The following is a 25,623-nucleotide window of genomic DNA, read 5'->3' as shown; positions in this document are numbered from 1 at the left end:
GATCTCTCTGTCAAATAAATAAATAAATAAATAAATAATCAGGTAGGTTAAGTCTTTCAACTCTATTTCAAAAGTGCTTGGGCCATTCTTAATCTTTTGAATTTCATGCATTTTTAAAATTATTTATTTCTTTATTCATGAGAGACAGAGAGGGGTGCAGAGGCAGAGGGACAAGCAGCCTCCCCGCTGAGCTGGGAGCCAATGTGGGCCTCCATCCTAGAACCCTGGATCATGATCTCAGCTGCAGGCAGAGCTTCATTGACTGAGCCACCCAGGGCCCCAAATTTCATGTATATTTTAACAAGCATGTCAATTTATAAAAAGAAAAAAATTTTTTTTTGCTCAGTTTTTAAAAATAACACTGCTGAACCTATAGAGCTGATGGAATTTGATTCCTTGTTATACATCCAAGAGAAATTTTTCTCATGTGGACCAGGACACATGTACCGGGAGGCCCATATTAGTATTATTTATAATAATCCCAAATTGGTATAATAATAACTCTGAACAAAACAAATATCCATTAATGTTAAAAATAGATAAATATATGCTATACAGAAAAGGAAATGAACAAACTACAATTACACTCATCCGTGTATTCGTCACAGGTGTCCCAGAGAAATAGGACCAATAGGATGTGCACAGAAAGAGGGAGTGGGATTTATTAAAGGAATTGGCTCACATGATTATGAACAAGTTTTGTGAGATCCGCAGGTAAGTGGACAAATTGTAGACTCAGTAGAGTCAGTGATGTCGTTCCAGTCCCAAGTTCTCTGCCTGAGAACCAAGAGAGCCCAAACTCAGGCAGAGTCAATGTTTCAGGCCGGGTCCAAAGTCAGGGGAAAAACCAAGTATTAATGATGACCCAGCTCAAAGGCAGTCAGGCAGGAGTTTTTACTCCTGGAGTAAAAACTTTTTTTTAGTTTTTAAACTAAAAAACTGGAGCATCAGCTTTTTAATTCCATTCAGACCTTCAACTAAATGGATGAAGCCTATCAGCTGGGGATGGCAATCTGCTTTACTCCGTCTACCAATGCAAGTGTTAATCTTATCCAGAAACACCTAGAGTAACATTTGATGACATATCTGGGTACCCTGTGGACTAGTCATGTTGACACATAAAATTACAACCATCACAATCAACATAAATCAATCTCTCAAATAGTATGTTGAAGGAAAGAATCAAGTAATAAATAATACACTGGTATAACACTGTCTGTAAATTTTTAAAAAGAAAAAAAGTATATTTTCAGGGCTATTTATATAGTCTACATAATGGTAAAATAATCCTAAAAATTAGAATTATGTTTATCCCTATAAGTAAGGGAAGGGAGAATGAATCAGTGGTTTCCTTCTATAGCACTGGCCATTTATTAACCTTGGTGATAGCTACAAAATGTTTATTTTCATAATTATTTTTTATTTTACCTTAATAGTTGCTATAGATGTTTATAATTATTCTATATTATACAATTGTTCTTCATCTATATTTTTTCATATATACACAAATAAACCTATGTATGTTATACATATATGTTATTCATATTCTTTATGTTTGATACCTTTCACAACAAGATTCACCATGAGGGAGGTAGACTGGACCACATGCATTGGGACCCCCGACTGTCACTACTTGTGGGTCTTTTCTTTTGGTTTATCCAGAGAGCAGTCCTCCAGTCTGGCTGCTTGTGCTTTGAGAGACAAATAAGAATGGGAGTAGGAAGTCTCAAAATTTCATGTAGAACCTCTTATTTAATTCTCTTGTTTTCAGTCTGACACCCCCTCAACTAAGTCTACAGTGGCCAAGTCTGGGCTAGCCTGGCAGAAATAATTGTCAGGGTGTACAGAGTGTGGGAAGGGATCTAGGGAGCAAATAACTTATCACATGGCCATTTATCCATTTTTCAGAGGTAGCTGGCACCTCTAATTCCAAGTCTTTCTGGGGGTTCAATGGTACTTGTTGGCTTGTTTCTTTATTTCTGCAAGTGCTGGGTTGCTTTTTATTTTTCATAGTTTGTTAAGAGATTTTCCAGTTGGCCAGTTACTTTCTAGCTTCCAGTATTTTTTTTTTTACTATTATTTCTTCTATTTCCTTCATCCCTGTGTTTTTTTTTAATTAAATTTAATTTTTTTCAGTGTTTCAAAATTCATTATTTATGCACCACACCCAGTGCTCCATGCAATACATGCCCTCCATAATACCACCGCAAGGCTCAACCAACCCCCCCCCCCCACCCTCTTCCCCTCCAGAACCCTCAGTTTGTTTCTCAGAGTCCACAATCTCTCATGGTTTGTCTCCACCTCCAATTTCCCCCAACTCACTTCTCTCCATCTCCCAATGTCTTCCATGTTATTCCTTATCCTCCACAAGTAAGTGAAACCATATGATAATTGACTCTTTCTGCTTGACTTATTTCACTCAGCATAATCTCTTCCAGTCCCGTCCATGTTGATACAAAAGTTGGATATTCATCCTTTCTGATGGAGGCATAATACTCCATTGTATATATGGACCATACCTTCTATATCCATTCATCCATTGAAGGGCATCTTGGTTCTTTCCACAGTATGGCAACTGTGGCCATTGCTGCTATGAACATTGGGGTACAGATGGCCCTTCTTTTCACCACATCTGTATCTTTGGGGTAAATACCCAATAGTACAATTGCAGGCTCATCGGGTAGCTCTATTTTTAATTTCTTAAGGAATCTCCACACTATTATCCAAAGTGGCTGTACCAATTTGCAATTCTGCCAACAGTGTAAGAGCGTTCCCTTTTCCCCACATACTCTTCAACACTTCTTGTTTACTGTATTGTTAATTTTGGCCATTCTAACTGGTGTAAGGTGGTATCTCAATGTGGTTTTGATTTGAATCTCCCTGAGGGCTAATGATGATGAACATTTTTTCATATGTCTGTTAGCCATCTGTATGTCTTCTTTGGAGAAGTGTCTGTTCATGTCTTCTGCCCCCCCCCCCTTTTTTTTGATGTGCTTGTCTGTTTTGTGTGTGTTGAGTTTGAGGAGTTCTTTAGTGTTCTTGGATATCAGCCCTTTGTAGCGTCATTTGCGAATATCTTCTCCCATTCAGTTGGTTGCCTCTTTGTTTTGATGACTGTTTCCTTTGCTGTGCAGAAGATTTTGACCTTGATGAAGTCCCAAAACTTCATTTTTGCTTTTGTTTCCTTTGCCTTTGGAGACATATCTTGAAAGAAGTTGCTGTGGCTGATGTCAAAGAGGTTACTGCCTATGGTGTCCTGTAGGATTTTGGTAGGTCCTGCCTCACATTGAGGTCTTTTATCCATTTCGAGTTTATCTTTGTGTATGGTGTAAGAGAATGGTTAAGTTTTATTCTTCTATACATAGAAACAACCCTTAAATTTGTATGGAACCAGAAGAGACCCCAAATTGCTAAGGAAATGTTAAAAAAGTAAAACAAAACTGGGGACTTCATGTTGCCTGATTTTAAGCTTTACTACAAAGCTGTGATCACCAAGACAGCATAGTCCTGGCACAAAAACAGGCACATAGACCAGTGGAACAGAGTAGAGAGCCCAGATATGGACCCTCAACTCTATGGTCAAATAATCTTCGACAAAGAAGGAAAAAATATATGGTGGAAAAAAGACAGTCTCTTCATCCCTGTGTTTTTACCTCAGGTTATAAACACATTGCAAAAACTCCACACCCAATGTACATATCTTGGTTAATAAATACTGTTCTCGCATAAAATGAGGCAGGGCTCACTGGGAAATGGCTGATCTCTAGGACTGGTTCATGGATAGTACAATGTGATCTCATAGCATCTTGTGCCCAAAAAGCAAGGAAATGCTAAAAGAATGTAAATGTGGGTGTCTGTCAAAGGACACAGGAGATGACCAGAAAGAGTTCCCAATGGCCAAAGCTGGAACAATTTGAACAAAAGGTATTTCTGTAGTATTGAATAATAACCGTGAGGTGCCTGGGTGGCTCAGTGGGTTAAAGCCTCTGCCTTTGGCTCAGGTAGTGATCCCGGAGTCCTGGGATCTCTGCTCAGTGGGGACCATGCTTACTCCTCTCTCTCTGCTTACTTCTGATTTCTGTCTGTCAAATAAATAGGTAAAGTCTTTTTTTTAAATAAGTAGAATAACCCAAGGTAAAATGTATTTGTCCCAACTGAAATAAAATAAATGATTAAATAAATAAATGGGAGAGAAAGAAAAATCTCCCTTACAAAATTATTCAAATGGTATGTGTAGATACTCTTCCGTTGAGTGTGGAGTGGACTTATTGACTCTTAGGCAAAGACAAGAGTAAGAAAAGAGAATAATTAATAACTTTGCTATACTTGGCAGACTTGACTTGAAGCACCTTTAACCAGGGGTTGGGGGTCAACATCAATGGTTGTGTCAGGCTGTGCCAGGTTGATACCATGTACCTCTGATTTGATGCAATGAAGACCCCTCACCTCTATGATATTCTTCCTGCAAACGCATAACTCCAATTCAATCATTAAAAAGACACCAGAAAAATATAAACTGAAGGAATTTTACAAAACACATGGTCAAGTCTCTTTAAAATTGTCAGTCATGGGAAATAAAGAAAAACTGATAAACCGTTGTAGAGCTGAGCAAGCTAATGAGATGTGACAATTAAATGCTATGTTGTATCCTGAATTGGATCCTAGAAGAGAAAAAAGACATTGGTGGAAAAAATGGTAAAATAGGACTAATGGCTGTTGTTTACTTAATAATATTTGCACCTCCGGGTGTGACCGCTAGTTCATAATCCTGCCAAAGTTCTCATTATGTTTCACGACTCAGTGAGATCGTGACCGCCTGAGGGATGTGTCCTCTAACTTCTTCAGGCTCAGGGTTTCCACTGCACCTTGTACTTCCCTCCTTTTATAGCACATCTCACACTGTCTCCCCATGGCACTGGGCAATCTCAAGGGCAAGGATCAGGAGCTATTCCTCATCACATTGTGTTCAGGATCTGGCAAAATGCTGCTGGAAGGTATGCCTGCATTTAATAAGTACCTGTGTGTTCGAGCCAAGTTGGTTATGGAGCAAGCACAGCTTTTCAATGAGAGAAAGTAAAGAAAAGCCACCAGTTACTATTCTTTAAAAACCAAGTTCCCACTGGAGTATCCCTTTCTGTTTACTGTTTGCTCCAAAACACCCTATATTCCTTTGGAAGTGAAATAATTGCCCCAAACCATTGCATCAAGTTGTAGGGAACTTCAGCAACAAGAGTTAGACTGTGATGAAAAGCAAAGGTTTAATGAGCCTTGTTCCAGGGACGTTTCCCCCAGTAGTAAGCTATGCACCCTGAGAAAAATCCCCCTCTTAATTATTAGGAGAATTATGCCTTTAAAAGTAAACTCTGATCATATCCTGTTTAATAGGCCAGAGATGTAGGAAATATTTGACATTGGTAGTTTCTTGGTGTGGTGTTTTTCTTCTATCATTGCTGGCTTCTTTTCCATTAAATGATCAGAAAATTACCGTGACTTTATTCCCATAGGCTGAAAATTAGCCTGCTAAGCTTGAGCCCAAATCAGATTCTGATGACTAAGAATTAATCTATTTTAGCAGAAGCATGTCTAACGGAAATCAGTCTAGCTCTTCTCTGTCACAGCAGAACAGTCGCTGCTGTCGCCTGTGATTGATATATACTAGCCAAACGTGGAAATCATTCAGGTCAGAACCCCTTTGTTCTCTGGCCAGTATTGATCCGATTTTGTTTTTCCAGAGTACATCTGTTCACATGCGCAGCTTTCACAAGGTTAACAAAACCTTCACTTGGAAGGCTAAAAAAAGAGTTTTAAGAGAGTTTTTGAATCTCTGCAGCATAACTACCTGTAGCCGTGATTTTCCAACCCTGACTTTGTGATTCTGGTTGACTCCAAATGTTTTGAGAGATGGCAGAAAGTTGTTGTTATGTTTAAATTCAAAGTTTAAAATATTTTAAATTTGTTTGTATTTTAAGACATCACTGGAAAAATTGCAAATGATAAAACAGTATGAAAACAAACAAACAAACAAACCTGTAATTCTAGGGGCTCTTGGGTGGCTCAGTCTATTGAGCATCTGACTCTTGATTTTGGCTCAGGTCATGATCCCAGGGTCTAGAGATCAAGCCCCACATTGGGCTCCAAGTTCATCAGGGAATCTGCTTGGGATTCTCTCTCTCCCTCTGCCCCTCCCCCTGTTTGTTCCTTCTCTCTCTCTTAAAAAAAAAAAAAAATCTTAAAAAAAAAAAAGAGGCAGATGCCTAACCAACTGAGCCATCCAGGTGCCTTAAAAAAAAAACTTTAAAGAAGCTACACACTGGGAATTTATTTATCCACAATGTATTCAGCATTCATTTATTAAGTACAGACTCTTACTACATAGTGTGCCATATGTTTAATAAAATTGATAGATAAAATGGCTGCTGTCCTTACTCTCATAGAGCTTTCAGTCTGGAGGGAAAGGAATAAAAATGACCCCCATGTTAAATTTGCACTTGCTTTCATTAATGCATTTATCTACTGATGAATAGTTTTCCCCTTACTTCAGTTAGAGACTCACTTTTAAACGTAAGTCAAGAGTGAATACACATCTTAGAGTTGGTCAAATAGAAATTGATCTTTGCGGTATGATTTGTGGGTTCTGCTGCTTTAAAATATCTTTTCAATCCAGGTGTGACATTGTCTAACTTTCCAGAATTAATAATCCTCTTTAAAACACAAATACTCCTGGGAGTATTATAAACTGTTTCTTTCATAGTGTCTCCCTCCACTCCCTGGCATGCACCTTCCCCTCAGCCAACAATCTGTGCCCTGGATTCATTCTTTCTGCCTCCAAACTTCCCTTCTAGTCAACCTTTTAACCAACACCCATATCAAATGCTATCTCCTCTTCTATGAAGCTTTCCCAGTATCTTTTTTGATTGTTTATATCATGTATTTGATACCTAATATGTATTGCCTCATATCATAGCAATTAGGCAACTGATATATTACATTTAATGTTTATTTTAGAAGAAAGGTTTGAAATCAATGATCAAAAGACTTCACCACAAAAAGTTAGAAAAAACCCAGAATAAACTCTGACAAAATAGAAAAAATGAAATAATAAAAGTGAGAAACAATATAATTGGAAAGTGACAAACATTAGAGAAAATTAACAAAACCTAGAGCTGGTTCTTTGAAAAGATCAAACTGATCATTTCTGAAGCTAGACCAATAATGAAAAATAGAACAGTGAGTCACCAATATCAGGAATGAGACAGGGGTTATCCCCACAGTTTCAATAGACATGGATATTCGGAACAGCTTTATGCGACAAATTCAGCAACTGAGATGAAATGGGAAAATCCTTTGAAAAACATAGACTCACTAGTAGAGACCTAGCCTTAATGGGGCATTTTCTCATTTGGTATTTCTTTTACTGTTCCTTTGTATTTGTTTCCTTGCATTTTTAGATTGTAACTATAGCCAAAAAGTTTTAGAAATTATTTACAATCTGCAGTAGATTTTGTCCTATGTTACATCATTTGTGTTACATTCACCATTATTTACAATTCAAACTGCCTCAGGGGTAGCTTCTTTTAATATTTTAAGGACAAATTCTTTGTTATAGAGTTTATGTTATTTGTGTTCTCAGGCAAATGATATACCGAATTAAGAAGTCTTTAAGACCACAAATATTGTAACAACATGAGTTGAGAAACCATCTCAAACCGTGCAGAAAGGCCTTCAGAGACACAATTTGTACACAGAACGTCTGTACTGAGAGAAATTCCCCTTCCGCACAATTGACAAGCTTCTCTTCATCTTCACAGACAATGGAGAATAATTATTACAGTCTCAGAAGAGATGAGTCCTGCTTATCTCCCTGTCCCACATTGGCTTGTGGTTCCTAGGTTAAGCACAACAGGGAAAGTATGCCCATTCTTGCCACTTTTATTCAACACAGTATGGAAAACTTAGCCAGGGCCATTAGGTGAGGTGAGGAAAATGAACAAAATGCATCCAAATTGGAAAGGGAGAGTAAAATTATCTGTTTGCAGATGACATCATCTTGCATATAGGAAACCCTAAAGACTCTACACCTGACCTCCAAACTTCTAGGACTAATAAATGAATTCAACAAAGTTGCAGGATATAAAACGAACACAGAAAAATAAGTTGTGTTTCTATACACTAATAAGGAACTATCTAAAAAGGAAATTAGGAAACACTATCATAAAATGCTTATGAATAAATTTAACCAAGTAGGTAAAAGATCTGCACACTGAAAACTACAGATCATTGATAAAAGAAATTAAACAAAACAAAAACAAATGGAAAGATAGTCCATGTTCATGCATTAGAAAACTCAATATTGTGTAAATGTTCACACTACCAAGAGTAATTTACAGATTCAATGCAATCTCTATCAAAAAATTAATATAATTTTATACAGAAATAGAAAAAAATCTTTTCCAAAATTCATACGGGGGTGCCTGCATGGCTCATTCAGTTAAGCGTCTGCTTTCGGCTCAGGTCATGATCTCAGAGCCCTAGGATTGAGTCCCACTGTTGGGCTCCCAGCTCAGTGGGGGGGGGGGGGGGAGTCTGCTTTTGCCTCTCCCTCTGCCGATTCCCACCACTCACCTGCTCTCTCCCTCTTTGTCTCTCTCTGAAATAAATAAATAAAATCTGAAAAAAATGAGTAAAATTCATAGGGAGCCACAAAAGGTCTGAATATTCAAAATGATCTTGAGAAAAGAACAAATCTGAAGACATCATATTTCCCATTTAAAAATATAAAGCTATAGTAATTAAAAAATATGGTACTAACATAAAGATAGACATGTAGACCAATGGAACAGAATAGAAAGACTAGAAATAAATTCACACATTTATAGTTAACTCATCTTTAACAAAGGATCCAAGAATATAAAACATGGAAACAATAGTCCCTTCCACAAACGGTGTTGGGAAAACTGGATGTCCACGGGCAAAAGAACAAAAATGGACCCTTGTCTTACACAACACATAAAAATCAACTCAAACTGGGTTGAAGACCTAAACATAAACCTGAACATAAGACCTGAAACTGTAAAACACCTAGAAGAAACATACAGAAAATCTTCATGACATAGGTTTTGACAATAATTTCATAGATATGACACCTAAAGCATAGGCAACAAAAAAGCAAAATTGGACAACTAGGACTACAGCAAATTAAAAAGCTTTTGTGACTCAAAGGAAATAATTGACAGAGTAAAAAGACAATCTATAGAATGGGAAAAAAAAAAAAGAATTTTCAAAATCCCTAGTAAGGGGTTAATTTCTGAAATATATGAGGAACTCCAGTAACTCAATAGCAAAAACATCTAACAATTAAATTTAACAAATGAGCCAAAGACATGAATAGACAATTATTCAAATAAGACTTACAAATGACCAACAGTTATATGAAAAGATGTTCGAAATCACTAATCATGAGAAAAATGCAAATCAAAACCATGATAAGCTGTCACCTCACACCTATTAGAATAGCCATTATTTAAAAAAAGACATCAATTGTTTACAAGAATGTGAAAAAATTGGACACTATTGTATGCTGTTGGTGGGAATGCAGAATCATGCATCTATGAAAAACAGTCTAGAGTTTTTTCAAAAAATTAAACTGAAACTACAAGAATGTCCAGCAATCCCACTTATGGCTATTTATTCAAATAATTGAAATCAAGATCTTAAAGAGATATAAGTGTTCTCATGTTCATCGAAGTACTATTCTCAATAGCCAAGATATAGAAACAACCTAAATATCCACCAACAGAAGAATGGATAAAGAAAATGTGGTATATATACATGGAATATTATCAGCCCTAAAAAAGAAAGAAATCCTGCACTATGAGGCAACATGAAGAACTTTGAGAACATCATGGTAAGTGAAATAAACCAGTTGCAGAATGACAAATACTGCATAATTCCACATAATTCCACTTCACTAAAAACAGTGAAAATTCGAGATGCAAAGAATGAAATAGGATTTTCCAGAGACTAAGGGAAGGAGGAATGGAGAGTTGTTAATCAACAGGCATAAACTTCATTTATGAAAGAAGAATTAGTTCTAGATATCCAATATACAACATGGTGATTGTAGATAACTAGGCTGTATTGTACACTTAAAATACGTTATGAGGGTAGATCATATGTTAAGTGATCTTAACTATATAAATGAATAAATAAATAGGCAGTTGTAAATATGATGAAGAATAATACGGTCACAGACTTACATAGTATTTACTGTGAGTGAGGCATTCCTTCAAGTATTTTACATATTTCAACACATTTCATCTACACGACACCACCAAAAATGGTATTTTTACCCCCACTTTAAAAATGAGGATTATGATACCCAGAATAATTACATTAATAGCAGAATTCTTAAAATACTGAGAGATGAGAAAATGATAATCAATCCAAAAGGGTTCCGCAGGATTCTGGCCATTGAAGTTACCATAGGTGGGCTCTTAGAGGGCAGCAGAGATAGGACAAAATAAAAAGAGAAAGTAACTTGTACGAGAACAAATTCAGACAAGAATTCAAAGTTGCAGTACAAACTGAGACCTGAAGGAAGGATGACACCAGCTGTTTTCTAACAAGAATGAATCATCCGGTCAGTAGCAAATAATTATTTTCTCTTCTAAAGTCCAAATACATATCTCTTAAATTCCCTCATTTCCTTTTTAAGGTAAGCGTGTACATCTCAGGAATGGGAACAAGATGTTCACATTCTCTCTTCATATTTGTTGGAGTACTATGCTCCCTACTTCTAACCCTAATCCAAACCCTAACCCTACCCAAACACTATCCATAACCCAAACTCTAACCCTAACTGCAACCTAACCTTAACCCTAACCCTAACCTAACACTAACCTAACCCTACTGGGAACCTAACCCTAACCCTAATCCTGTCATAGCAGTGGTCATGTTAACCCTTAGACAGTCTCACAGCACCCCCAACAGGGATATTAGGAAATAGAAGGGTGGATTTAAGCTCTAATTGCCATATTTATTGAGTGGCATTATTCCAAGAAAATATACACAATGTCTTCCCAATCTAGGCTACTGAGAGAGGAGGCGGGAGGCAGGCAAACTCACATTTTAATTACTTCACACTTCAGCTGAAGGGCAGCTTGGGCCATCCCACTCCCACTCATTTTGTGTCGAGTGGTATCCACCCCGTAGGACACTGGCTGCAGATCCAGAGTTAAGAACAAGATAAATGAGGCAGCAACAAAGTGGGTAGCTCAAACAAGCAGTAGTATCCCTCAGAAAGAAATCATTTAAAAGGTGGAATTATCAGACTTTGAATTAGTTTGGGTTTAAACGGGAGAGGAATGTCCACGCAGGAACAAAGACTTTCCATTGCTCTCCTGACATAGACAATTTCAAGATGAGTTGGGGCAAAACAAGTAGACTTTAATACTTCTTCATTTGTTCTGTCCAATAAATATTTGCTTGGCCTTTGCTGTGTGAGGGGACTTCTCTGTCTGTGAGGGGCTCGCAGTCTGCTGGGGGAAGACAGATCTGAGCACGCAGTGTGGTAACGCTTATTACCTATGCTCTAAGTGATACACTTCATCTGGCCTAAAAGCGGTGAGGAAAGCTTTCTGTCTTTGCTTATAATTCCAGAAGGCAAACAGAAGTTCCTGATTCCCTAGTCTACAAGTCTGCTAGTGTGTATATAGCCACCTAAATTTGGATCTTGAGGGGGTGGCTGGGTGGCTCAGTCACTTAAGCAACTGACTCTTAATTTCAGCTCAGGTCATGATCTCAGGGTAGTAAGAGTGAGCCCTGAGCTGGATGTGGAGCCTGCTTGAACTTCTCTCTCCCTCCCCCCTGCCCTCCCCACTAGCACATGCTCTCCAAATAAATAAATAAATATCTTGAAAATTTCCTGGACTATCTCTGAGCCTGTTGCCACTATGACAGAACTCATCCTTGCCCACCTTCCCAGACACCTTCTCCCATAATACTCCTCATCCCCACCTTCCTAATTACCATACTCTCTGTCTGATTTGTTAGAATTCTTACTGAGAAAGGGAATTTTAGGAATCCTAGACCCCCTTCCAACCTATGATCAGGGACTCTTTTAACCAATTACCTTTGTTTTATTAGGGACTTTGTTTTAAGTTTTCCTTAATTTCAAGATTTTAAAGTGGTTCAAAGTGGTCATGTTGTTGGTGCTTTTTGTGCTCCTTGAGAACTGGTACCTTTGTGGTGTTGATTCTGCTATGAGAAACATGGTATACTTTTCCAATTATTCATTCCAGCCCATTGTTTCTGATTTCTAGGGTTCCTTTCCATGCATCAGTGATCAGGTGTGGCAAGACAATGAGGAAATCTACATGCTTTATCACTTAGATTAACCCAGACTTGGAGTCCACTTGAGACGTGACAAGGTCACAGGACTCGGGCTCTGTTCCTTCCGTTGAGCGCACAGGCCCAGTATGCAGGTAACTCTCATAGGAGTCATGGTCTGTCATTTCATGAAAATTATTCTTGTTCTGAATTTCACACCATCCCCCTAAGCCCACCACAACTCCCCCCAAATTGAGGCAATTACAGGTCTGTGACTGCCCCTAACCACTGTTTACTTCATTTGCATGTCATTTTCTCATTCTGATGCCATTACAGTAAGAATTGGTGCTCGGGCCAGAGTGACTCGGAGTTGGCTATGTGCAGTGCGGTTCTGATGGATGTTTAACTCGGCTTGGTCTGTTCTGGCTGCTCTATTGTGATTAAAGGGTACAGATGATTCTGCCCAATTTCTCTGTTTGTTTTCTCTTTCTCTGAGTTCTGCCTGGCTGGCATAATGCCTCCTGGATTCAATAATCGACTCTATTTCTACTGGCTAATGTAGATACATTTCTTGTTCTTCTCCAGCATAGATTCCCCCTCTGACATTTTCTTCCCAGAAAATTGGTGGGAGTCTGTGATTTACTCTAGCACTCACTCCCTATTGTTACCCTAAACTCTAATAGAATTGAGACTGAATAAATGGCATGTTTTTAATATAGCCAAACACCGATACATTCATCATTTAAGGCTGTTTTCTTGAAATTTTCAAGTAACCAAACTTTAACACATTTAAATCCCTTAACTCTGCCGAGAAGTGCACAGTAGGAGTAGGAGCTCAGGGTAAGGAGTTAGTTGGCTCTGGAATCCACTTCAGGCAATTACTGCTTGTGGCTTTAGAAATTTGGGCATGTTTCCTAAACTCTTTGAGCCCTGTTATGATCATCTGCAAAGGTAACTAACAAAACCTGCACCCCAGAGACTTTGTGTGTGGGAACTGAGTGGGAAATGGATACGCAAAGTGCCTTAGTCCCTTAGCTAACAGACTCAGAGAGTTGAGGGCATGGAATTTGGGGTCACAGCAGGGGTTGATTCCTGGCAATGCCATTCAATGGTTTTGTGACCTTGAGAGAGCTTGTTCTCTTCTTTCTGCTTCAGTGTTCTCATATGTCAAAAGGGAATAAGATTTCCTGTCTCTTAGGGTTGTTGTATGGATTCAGTAGGATGGTGAAAGTAAGGTGCTCTGTAGCCCAGTGCCAACCAGGCAAGTTAGTAAATGTTCAATAGATGCTAGCTGTGTTAATGTGATAAGTTATCCCATAGCTATTATTATCACTTGCTCAATAAATGTAGTTACATCTAAAGTTAACAAAAAGAAGGGCACCTGGGTGGCTCAGTCATTAAGCATCTGCCTTCGGCTCAGGTCATGATCCCAGGGTATTGGAATCAAGCCCCACATCAGGCTTCCTGCTCAATAGGAAGGCTGCTTCTCATCTCCCACTCTCTTTGTGTTCCCTCTCTTGCTGTCTGTCTCTCTGTCAAATAAATAAATAAAATCTATAACAACAACAAAAACTTAACAAAAAGAAGCTTCTCTTGGGAACAAACAAACAAGGAAACAAACCTCTTTTTTTAAATTTATTTATTTTCAGCATAACAGTATTCATTGTTTTTTTTTAAATTTTTAAGTCTTTTAAAATATATATTTTTTAATATTAATTAATTTATTTTTTTTCAGCATAACAGTATTCATTGTTTTTGCACCACACCCAGTGCTCCATGCAATACGTGCCCTCCCTATTACCCACCACCTGGTTCCCCAACCTCCCACCCCCGCCCCTTCAAAACCCTCTGGTTGTTTTTCAGAGTCCATAGTCTCTCATGGTTCATCTCCCCTTCCAGTTTCCCTCAACTCCCTTCTCCTCTCCATCTCCCCATGTCCTCCATGTTTTTTGTTATGCTCCACAAATAAGTGAAACCATATGATACTTGACTCTCTCTGCTTAACTTATTTCGCTCAGCATAATCTCTTCCAGTCCCATCCATGTTGCCACAAAAGTTGGGTATTCATCCTTTCTGATGGAGGCATAATACTCCATCGTGTATATGGACCACATCTTCCTTATCCATTCCTCCATTGAAGGGCATCTTGGTTCTTTCCACAGTTTGGTGACCGTGGCCATTGCTGCAATAAACATTGGGGTACAGATGGCTCTTCTTTTCACTACTTCTGTATCTTTGGGGTAAATACCCAGCAGTGCAATTGCAGGGTCATAGGGAAGCTCTATTCTTAATTTCTTGAGGAATCTCCACACTGTTCTCCAAAGTGGCTGCCCTAACTTGCATTCCCACCAACAGTGTAAGAGGGTTCCCCTTTCTCCACATCCTCTCCAACACACATTGTTTCCTGTCTTGCTAATTTTGGCCATTCTAACTTGTGTGAGGTGGTATCTCAATGTGGTTTTAATTTGAATCTCCCTGATGGCTAGTGATGATGAACATTTTTTCATGTGTCTGATAGCCATTTGTATGTCTTCATTGGAGAAGTGTCTGTTCATATCTTCTGCCCATTTTTTGATATGATTATCTGTTTTGTGTGTGTTGAGTTTGAGGAGTTCTTTATAGATCCTGGATTTCAACCTTTTGTCTGCACTGTCATTTGCAAATATCTTCTCCCATTCCATGGATTGCCTTTTTGTTTTGTTGACTGTTTCCTTTGCTGTGCAAAGAAAACAAACCTCTTTTGACACAAAAACAGGGAGCCCTGTGCATGATCTGACTAAGAAAAAGGCACTCAATTAGGCAGCCTAGCCCATGATCATGAGTCATTTTACAAGGAATGTCCACAAATCTTAGAAATATCACATTGAGAGAGAGTCATAGAAGTTTGCTCACCTTCACTCTTGCATTAAAATGAAACCAGAGACTGGGATGTGGATAGTGTTCTAATATTTGTGAGATAATGGCTGTTGTATAGCATGTGGGGATTTGAAAAAAGTTTTAGAAGTATTTATCATAACGTATCATTATTTAACATGGGTGACAGGCATAAGTGTATGATATTTTCCTTGGCAAAGACAGACTCAACCACAGGCTTATTTTTCCATAAATGACCTGAGGAAAAGCTGAGGTAGAATTTACTCCAAATGAAATGCCATGGTATACAGGTCATGTTTTTACAGAATTATCTGAATGTAGATGGTATTTTTTTTTCTTTCTTGGAACATATTAATATTATTTTCCTCTATTTGAACACTTGTGAAATGAGTAAATGCCATGTAAAAAACAATTCCAAAACTCTACTTGGAGCAGTCTGAAAGCAGGCATATGCAAAATACCCACAAAAAAGCCCCCTCAGATTCCAATGTGAGTTCAAGACACACAGATCTAGAAAAATAATGGCTGGAGATAACTACATTTTTCTTTAAAAAACAAAACCCAAACCAAAAAACCCTTCTCCCAATACTGTATACATTATCTTAGAACCATCTGTTTCCATGGCTGCTCAGATAGCTATGTGATTCCTATGGTGCCAGAAACTGGAACCATAAAAAAAAAAGCTGGAATTTTGATTCCAAAATTTCCACAAATACCTCTTGCACAATTTTATTTATTAAAGAAGTTTCTGCAAAGATCTGAATGTTGAGGCATTGTTGCATCATGGTTCAGAGCCACGGCTGAGTCTGCATTGTGGCTTGGCATTTCCTGGCTCTGTGATCTTTGGTAAGTATTTAACTTTAAAACTCAGTTGCCTCATATGTCAAAGAAGAATATTTATATCCAGGAGGTCATTATGTTTTCATCTGTCCTGCAACCCATGCCAGCACCTGGTCTGAAAATTTCCCTTTCCTGCCTGTCATCTACATGACTACCCTGGCAATTGTCTAAGTGGTGAAATAAGGGTGAATGTTTCCCCTCTTCAGCCCACTCATATACCTGCACTGGAGTTTTTCCCTTTTCCACCACTTCTGTATTTGGTGGGTCTGGTTTCTTATGCCATTTTGGGGTACTCATGTGTGTCCTGAGATGATGATAAAGACACTGTCCACAAGGGGATTTGCGAAGTTACAGGCATAGGCTCATATGCTGGGTAATAAATACATCCCCGAAGTAGAGGCAGCTGAAAATGACAACCGGTCTCTGCCCAATAGTGACGACAACCACTGACAGGGCTTTTCTGCATCCACAAGGATAGACTGTGATCTTGGCTTCCACTCTGCTTCCTAGAGCTGGCCCTTTATGATGACTGGCCATATTGTCATGCTAACTTCTCCCTCTCATCCCTAATTCTCCTGTGATCCTTCTGGTCTAGAGATTCTGTCTCCTGAAGTCTTGGCTCCACCATTCCCTCATTTCTCTCTCAGCCCAGGTAGCCTTCAACCATTTTCCTTCCAAGTGTGAGAGTTAGAGTCATTTCCTTCCCTCTATTTTGGCTTTTAAATCTTTGTTACATAAACTCTTTGACCCACTTTCTTCAGGGACTTCCCCTTCAGTCTCAAGATACTAGTTAGGAAGCATAAGAAACAAAACAACACAAAATCCAGCTAACCAACATTCATTAACCCAAACCCACAAATGAATGTGAATGTTTTTTTTTTTTTCATTTTACCTTGTAGAAAAATGCTAATGCTTCTGGATTCCTCTGAACAATTGAAAGAAGGATAAAAGTACCTGAAAGGAAGTAAAATGAGAAAGGTTGAAATTTCAAGATCTTATTACCTTAATATAAGAGACATGACCTACTGAACACTGCCGGTCTGGTGTTGGACATCTGAATAAACCTTGGCTAATAATGTCCCTTTCTAGGAATATTAGAATTACAACTCCAAAAGGATAGCCTTTCTTAGGTGTAAAAAATTTAAGATGTAAAACTTGAATGTTAGTAGTGGTCTTGTTTCCTGCCAGAGGAAATCCATCCACAGACCAAGAAGGAAGAGTGTAGGAGACTTGCAAAGAGAGCAGAGATGACAAACCCAGTGAGGAACTTGAATAGCACTTTTCCCTGTGGTTAGAATTCTAACTACATTCCTATTTTATTGGGCTTTAGGAGTTGGGTTTCTGTCATTTTTGTGACCCAGAGTCCTATTACCAATATCTGCCTTGTGAGGTTTCTGTGTAATTTAGGCCCAGTAAGCTCTTTTGACTCCTTAGCATAATATGTAGCACTTACTAAGCCCACAGGATGTGGTTGTTGTAATCTAAAACGATGCGCTTTTTGCCATCTCACTTGTGATATCAAGATTTCTTAATCACTACCAATGCTTGCCCAAGACAAAGTGATTTATTCATTTACCAACTGTTCTATCTACATTTAAGTTAAGGAATCATTCCTATTCTTTTTCACCATCACAAACTCTTAGGAACAACCACTTACACTTGTCAGTTGTGTCTGACACATAGAAAGCAGTGAATGATTTGTTCAGTGAATGCATTTGGGATGTAATAGAGGAATAATTGATTAATTTCTGTGATTTAAGAACAAGCAAATTAAACTTATCACTCCTAACTGGTGCCACACATATTGAAAACAACATTTTGTGTTACTGAAAAAAAAAAATCTGGTCATTTCCTTGACACTGACAAAACTTGTACTGAACAAGTGAGACTTTGGTTTTGTATTAATTCAGAAAACTGACCTACTTTTGCAGGTTTGGGATTACTTAATGAAAATCCACACAAGGTTATTGTGTTCTGAACTTATCTGGACCTAATGGAGGAAGATCAGCTTTACCTGAGGCAAAAGGCATCGAATCTCACCATGTCACAAAGTTTGCCACAGATCTTTTCCCACACGTTATGTATTTAAACTTCCTTGTTTGCAGATTTTAAGAGATATTTCAAACATGGCCTCTGTTGTGCGATGGTCGTGTGATTTATGGTAAGGAGAGAATCATTTTCTAGGAAACCACGTTAATATTAACCTCTGCTATTTGAGAGAAATGTTGACTTAACAAAAGCACTTTCCTAATAACTTACCTGGATTGACATTCCATTGTGATTCCACTTAGTACTATAGAAGCTACACATTATTTATCAGCAAGTTTTGTACCTTATTTTGCTGCGCCAAAGTGGACATAAACATCCCTAAAGAGACTTAGACTTTGGCATTTTTTCCTTCTTTTAAAACCATTCTTCTCCACTTTTATTCCTTCCAACGAAGTTTTGTCTGTCTTTTAGAAAAGAGAACATCAGGTGTTACCTAATGAAAGCCTTCAAGAATAAACTATCCACGTACAAGGGAAAAAAACAACTGTGTTTGATCTTATCTGAGGACAGAGAAGATTCAGGGTGTAAATTTAAATGAAAGAGTAAAGACTGGCTTTAAAGCTGTGAAAGTTTGTTTTGTGATGTTTTTGTTTGCCATGGATGCCTTCAAGAAACTGATGAAAGCCATGTGTCCACTCCCTAGAGAGATCTCTGCATCGATGGTCACAAAATTCATGACATTTCTGAGTTCATTAACATACTGAAAATCTCCTATAAATTCTGTGTTAAAATAACAAGTTCCAAGTATTAAAGATTGTTTCATACTTAACTAAGTTGCTTTCCACGAAGATTGGTTCAAATGGGAACTATGGCCTTTGCTGTTTTACTTCTGGACTTAGTAACTGTTTACTGGAACGCTGCAGATCTAAAGAGACTGCCTGCCTGGGAATCTTTGAGAGTTATGCTTTTTGTGCAATGCATGTGCATTCATATTACAAATACTGAAACGGAGGGAAGCATCTGCTCTGTCTGAAATAGTACCTGCTATAATGGGACATGCATCATGATTTTGGGAGGAGAGTGAATTCATAAAGAGTTGACTATATAGGATTGGACGCGAAATTAAATTTAGGTTCATTAATCATAAAGAAGCCAATGCACCAAAATGTTCTAAGTATTATCTTCTAATATGATAAATAAAATTGGAATGTGTTATTATTTTACAGAAAACAATAAATGGAGAACGCAAAAGTGGTCTTCGGATATTTGTTGCTATTTTATGGCCAGAAGACTTCTGCTGCTGGTAATGAGCTTGTACATGGTTTGCCAGAGTGTTAATCCACAGGGATACCTCAGCCCTCTAACAGTATGTATTTTTAAGAAATACGAATGAACATCATGGCCAACAAAGGATAATTGATGTTTTCCCTCACTACTGTATGTTTAGAACAAAAGCACATGATATATAATAAATAAATAAATAAAATTGCATAGATAAAATTATATATTATATATGTAATAACATATGTAATAATATTTATGAGATTAAATATATATGTAATGATATAAATATCTTTAGGTGCCTCTGCATAGATACGTGCAATAGAAATTGGCTTTAGTGATACACACTACAATTTAAGAAACATAATTACTTTATTATGAGATCATTAGATCCAATTTCCTTCACATCTATTACTATCATTATAAAACACCATTATCTTTTGCACCATCATCTTCCAGTCGATGTTCTTATTTAAACACATCCATCCAAAGATTTTAACCCTATTGTCTCCAACTTTAATCAGAAAAGTACAGAATATATGCCCTTTAGACTCCTGCCTGAGAATGCTACATGCAACTATTTGCTTTTGGTTCTCAGATCAGAGAAGACTGACATTTTCAGAGCACTTTTGAAGGGTCTGAAGTCGATGTGTACCTCTTGTTCAGTGTTTTCAGAATTTTTTGAGTGAGGCCCAGAGTAAAGATAAATATGTATGACTTATTACACAGTATGTATACATAAAAACAAAAATTTCTGAATAATATACTCTGCTTACCACCTGTATTATTTAAATACATACTTAAATAAAATGTAATCCACTTTAATATCTATTATATTCCATTCTATTTTATTTTAATCTCTTTCGTGAAAAATGCTGTCCCCGAATTGATTTCACAAACTCTGAAGAATGAAAACAGTTTTAAAAAATCCTACTAAATAAAAGTTAAAGTTTCTCAAAATTTGATGGGTAAAAGAAAACCTCAAGGAACTCTTTCAAAATGCGGATTATTAGGCTTACCTTCAGATACTCTGATTCACTAGTGTAGTCCAAACATTGACAATATTCCAGAAGCTTCCAAAATCATTCTGATGCAGATTTTGAGATGTAGATTCTATTTAGTAATCCATGTCCTGTTCTCGATTAAGTTAGATCAGCTGAAAATTATACACTGACCTTCGGCTGTGTTGGCTTACTGCAGGGTTACTTTTACTGAGACAAGCTTTTGTGTCCTGTCCTCAGTTTTCATTGAAAGATGCAAGAAACAAATTAATGGCACTTTCATAGGCATGTCACTGAGACAAAAGTCTTCACAGAAGAGCAGGGTTGCCTATATGAAGCCTCAAGGAAAATTATTTTCAGCACTACATACCTAGGAAAGCTTCTCTTTCCTTTAAGGGTTGTTATCCTCTCTTGTCACGAAAGTATCATATAACAGACTATTTTGTGTCACAACAGCTAAGACTTTGTTCTAACTATTGTATTCCTAGCACCTAGAACTATGGTTGGCTCATAATAGATACTAACAAAATAAATATTTGTTGAATTGAATTGAATTGAATGTTTCCTTTTTGCTTCGGCTGCCAACAATATTGGAGACAAATTCATACCTCACTTGGACACCGTGGAGATTTTATGACTTATGTATATACACATCTACTGCCTTTGTGATTTGTGACAATCTATGCTGATTTGTGTGCTTCTGTATGTGGCAGTGTCTATATAAATAAATATCACCAACAACTATTATGTGTATAGTAAAAAATTTTGAAATTATTTTCATGTGTATAACTTTTTCTCCTCACAAGAAGTTGATATAAAAAATAGGGAGTTTTCATGATTTACCCAATTCAGACAAATATTTTCTGCCTGTATGACTCCTATTCCTTGCGTTGTGCTAAGGTTGACAATCACAGACCAGGAGTCATGTCCTGTTTTTGTGTGGCCCATGAGCCATACAAAACACTTTTAAAAGATTAAAGAAAATTCGAGGGAGACTCATATTTTGCGACTTGGGAAAATTGTAAGATACTTAAACTTTGATGTTCATAACTAAAGTCTTATTGGAGAATGACCACACCATTTCCTTACGTATCATCTATGGCTACTTCCCAAGCTACAATTAGAGAGGTGAGTAGTTGCTACAAAGGCCACAATCCCTACGTGCAGCCTGTAGAACCCAAAATATTTACATCCGGAAATTTTACAGAAAATTTTGCCAACCTCTGCATTTTACCTCCTGCTTCAACCAACCTACTTCTTCTTGGGAAAATGCTAACTTGCAAAAGAGGATTGGTGGGTATGGTGTCTATCCATGAAGTAGAATATTTACCTGGATTTTAGATAAACTGCATAATTAAATCTCTGTACAAGTATAAACTAATTCTGCTGTTTTTTTTAAATTAAACTCAACTATTCCTTGATATTTCTGTTCAATTTATTGTGGTTGCCAAAATTTAAGTAGTTTCATATTTCTACAATTAATTACCATCTTTCAAATAAATAGACATTCCTTTTCATCTTAGTGGGTCTATACTTTGGTATTTTTCTCTGGGGATGGTTTAGTTTCTATAACTTGACCTCATGTATCAAGATAATAATATTATGCTTTGAGCTAGAATTGTTCCCAGTCTACCTTCACATCAGGTCTATGGAAAGTAAGGGAACTTGGTCTGAATAGGGTTTCTCTCAGCTTGAGATGTAGGGTTTCTGTTTTTTGAGCTTTGCAGTGTAGTTTCAACCTCATCATAGGTTGGAAGGAAAGAAAGATAAATGGAGGAGTATAGGCAGAGGGAGGAAGACTAAAGAAAAAGGGGGAGGTTGTTAAAGAGACTTGACCAAGTGATACCCAACTCATCTTCATAAACTCCTATGGAAGTTTGGAGCTCTGGCTTTTACAACTGGAAACAAATGGGTCACGCAGTAAGTGTTTACTCAAGGTCATGATCCACCCCCCTGCTCCTGAACTCTTGGTTTCTACAGTCTATCCCTCTGCTATGTGTGTGTCTGTCCTGAAATTCATAATTCTCTCAAGCCTTCATAAGGGACTGAGGACTTGGATGAAATCATTACAAGAACAGCATAAGCCTGTGGCTACAGAGTATTTGTTTTTCTACAAATATTGTGGAAACTTAGCCTCCCAAGTCTGCTGCTGACAGAGAGCTGGAGACTGCAGGGTTTGTCCAATTATGCTCCAGACCTGTCTTCTGAATCATTTCCCCCTCTCCACTCCCCATTTCGTGTTGAAGCACATTACGACAATGCCTCGTGATGTAATCATCTGGAGTATTTTCAAGAAATATTGCTCAGTGATTTGGGAAGATCTGCTATGGTACTGAACAAGATATTTAACAACCAAAAGGATTAATTACATCAGAGCAGGAAAGGTAGCACCTGTCTAGGTTTTCCCTGTGTATTTTCCTGTGCTCTGCCATAAAGGTTCATCTTGTTACTCTGAAAAAGAAGGAATGGGGGCCAGAATTTTAAGATTAGTTTTGGGTAATTTTGCCTTGTTTCTGGATATAACATTATTCTGGAGGAGCCAGCCTGGGTGTGGCCGAGCCTCAGGGACCTCATCTGCCCCACTGTGGCAGGGGAAAGGCAAGAAGTTAGTGACACAGTGATCTTGACCACCTTCTCATTCCCATTTGGGGGTCTGGCTGCCATGTTTTACTTGTTCTCATCCTTTCATGCCAACGTAGTACTGTCACAATTCTGTGACAGAATTGCTAAAAATGTGCCTCTTGTGGATTATGTGCTGAGTGGGAGAAACAATTCCCCCTGCCTTCCTCTCCTGTGGAGCTTCTGTTCAGCACACGGTCGAATCACCCGACTGTTTGAGCACACTTGCCTAAGCAGTGTCTGTGAACCCATTGCCTCTGTTCCTTATGCCATGAAAGACTAGCAGCAGGGATACAGATATAGTGGGAGGAAAAAGAAAAGATGGAAATGAAAACTTATCAGGTATTTCCTAAGCGATGTGCTTTAAGTGCATTTTTTACTTGATTGCGGAACAAATTACAAACGTGATTAGCCTCTTGGAAATAACCCTAGTGCATATTCTTCTTCTTCACACTTTATAGAGGATACAAACCACTTCTCAGAGTGGTTTAAGCACCTTGCCAAAACCACATGCCAGTGAGTGGGCAGCACATTTGTCTAAATTCAGTGTCTGTTTCCACCAGGCCACACACACTCACATATCCATAAGCGGCCAAGGAAAGGCGCCTCCACCTTCTCCTCTCAATAGTAGTAAATAAATTGCTGGGTTGCTGTCATAGATTATCCGGAGTTTGTGTATATGCTCCTTTGTATTGGTTTTAGAGTTTCTATCTTTTTCTTAATCTGTTTGGGTTTAGGGAGAGTCCAAATTTTGTTTTGTTTTTATTAATAAGTAATAACCACCCGGTTAAAACACTATTTGTGCATGACATTATCTATTTATTAGCATACACCAACCATTCCAGAACTTTTTATGGTATAGACCCTGGTCCCTGTGTATATGGAATATATTTTTCCAGATAGGCTTTTCTTACTTCTTTCCAGAACTTGTGTTTAATGCCTCAGGTGCAGGCCTCGAAGCTTCTCCCCTGGTTCTACCCACTTCATCCTCCTGACAGACTGTCTAGAACATAAAGTAGGGCCCAAGGCTTTTGCTCCTTCCTAATGCAAGGAAGAAAGCATGAAAGCAAGAAAGGATAAAGGAAGCAAGTGGTCTGTTCACTGGCAGAATAAAAAGGGAAGCATAGATTGTGGTAAGAAGGAACACATCTGTATTTCAGAGTCGTCTTTGAAGCTTAGACATGAAGGCTGGTTATTACTGAACCCAGCATGAGTTTACTTTTTCTATCATCTCAGACAGGCCTTTAGATAACCCCTAATGGCCATCTCTTTTTTGGTGGATGGCTTTTTTCTTCTTTATCTGTGGTAATTAAATATGCCATTTGAGTAAATCCCTCAACTAAGCTTAAAAATTGATGACCAATGAAAGTGATCCAGCACATGACTGATCACTAACCGGTAATCTCATTACAGTTCTGGAATAAATCATGTAATTAGTTCACATTACAAGTGGTTCAAACCAATGGAGCCTAGAGTAATTTACATTCTCATGTTCACATTAAAGAATGGCCCCCCAATTTTTATAAACACATCAAACAAATTAGATAGTGGGATATCAAAAGGCGTTTCAGTCTTCATTCTGAAACACGTAAAAAATTCAACAATCCCTCAGGAGAAGTAGTATACCTTTTGTGACTGTCCTCTTTGGGATTACATAGACAATGGGCTTGTGTATCTTTGGCACATGCTTTCCCGGTGAAGTGTGCTTCTCCAGACCACGTCATATTGTTTCAGCTGAAGTCACTTCTCTGCCCATTGTCATAGAATTCCATGGTAGCATGTTTCTGTGGTAGACAACTTCATTTGATTAAATCAGTTTTAGCTACTACACTCAAACTTAGAAATATATTTTTGTTGATGCTGTTGTAGAAAATATGTGTTGTAACTCTTACAGGAATTTAAGGCTGGCATTTTGATAAATGTGAACAGTGATGTGTTGCTATCAAGCAGCAGTTGCTTACTTATGGATGTTGGTATTTCTGTGTCCCAGTCTCCTAATAATTTCAGATAAAATTTCTGTATATAATATTAATCACGGCTCTTTAATATTTTCCAATGATCCCTCTATGCTGAATTTTAACCGTGGGTTATGGGAGAAATAATTGAGATAATTTTTTCCCCTTAGAGTATGTCTTGCCTTTCATTCATTTTGGCTGAGCTCACAGCCCTCACCGAGTCTGCCTCACCTATTTTCTTACCTTTTCCAGGTCTCTCTCCTTCCTGTCAGCGTAGCAATGGCTGATCCACATGCACAATTGTTTAGTATCCATCAAAGGAAAAGTAAAGAGGAAAGCAGAGTGTTCTGGGAACTCTCTATGATCCAGAAAAAGTAACGAGGCATTAAATCAATACAGAAAACAACTCGATGTAATTCACCCTCACTCTGTATTCCACAATCTGAAATACTTTCCACAATCTGTGAACATTTCCAGGTTTTATCAGTGTTTAATATAATGTCCAGTCATGCTTCTCTCTATGGCAACGTGAGAAAAGAATGTTCCTTCCAAACCGGAAAGCTAAAAAATTCTGCTGTGGTAGAGATGTATTATTTATACAACAATGTAAGGAATTGTTTCATTTCTTTGATTTTTTTAAATATTTGTGTATTGGTTTTTTTTTTTTTTTTTAAAGATTTTATTTATTTATTTGACAGAGAGAGAGATCACAAGTAGGCAGAGAGGCAGTCAGAGGG

General features: G+C 37.9%; 1 long non-coding RNA gene across 2 annotated transcripts; it reads left to right on the top strand.

Moving 5' to 3' along the window:
• Positions 1–12,352: 12,352 nt before the first annotated feature.
• On the top strand, positions 12,353–21,017 carry LOC123937100. 2 transcript variants are annotated; one of them, XR_006817413.1, is made up of 4 exons: positions 12,353–12,482; positions 17,973–18,202; positions 18,502–18,614; positions 19,257–21,017. It is a non-coding gene; the product is annotated as an uncharacterized LOC123937100 (long non-coding RNA). The 2 variants fall into 2 exon arrangements; XR_006817412.1 differs by having other exon boundaries at positions 18,502–21,017.
• Positions 21,018–25,623: the final 4,606 nt, after the last annotated feature.

This window comes from Meles meles, chromosome 2, assembly GCF_922984935.1.
Source record: "Meles meles chromosome 2, mMelMel3.1 paternal haplotype, whole genome shotgun sequence".
Lineage (NCBI taxonomy): Eukaryota > Metazoa > Chordata > Mammalia > Carnivora > Mustelidae > Meles > Meles meles.
This window is presented reverse-complemented; position numbering and strand designations above follow the sequence as displayed.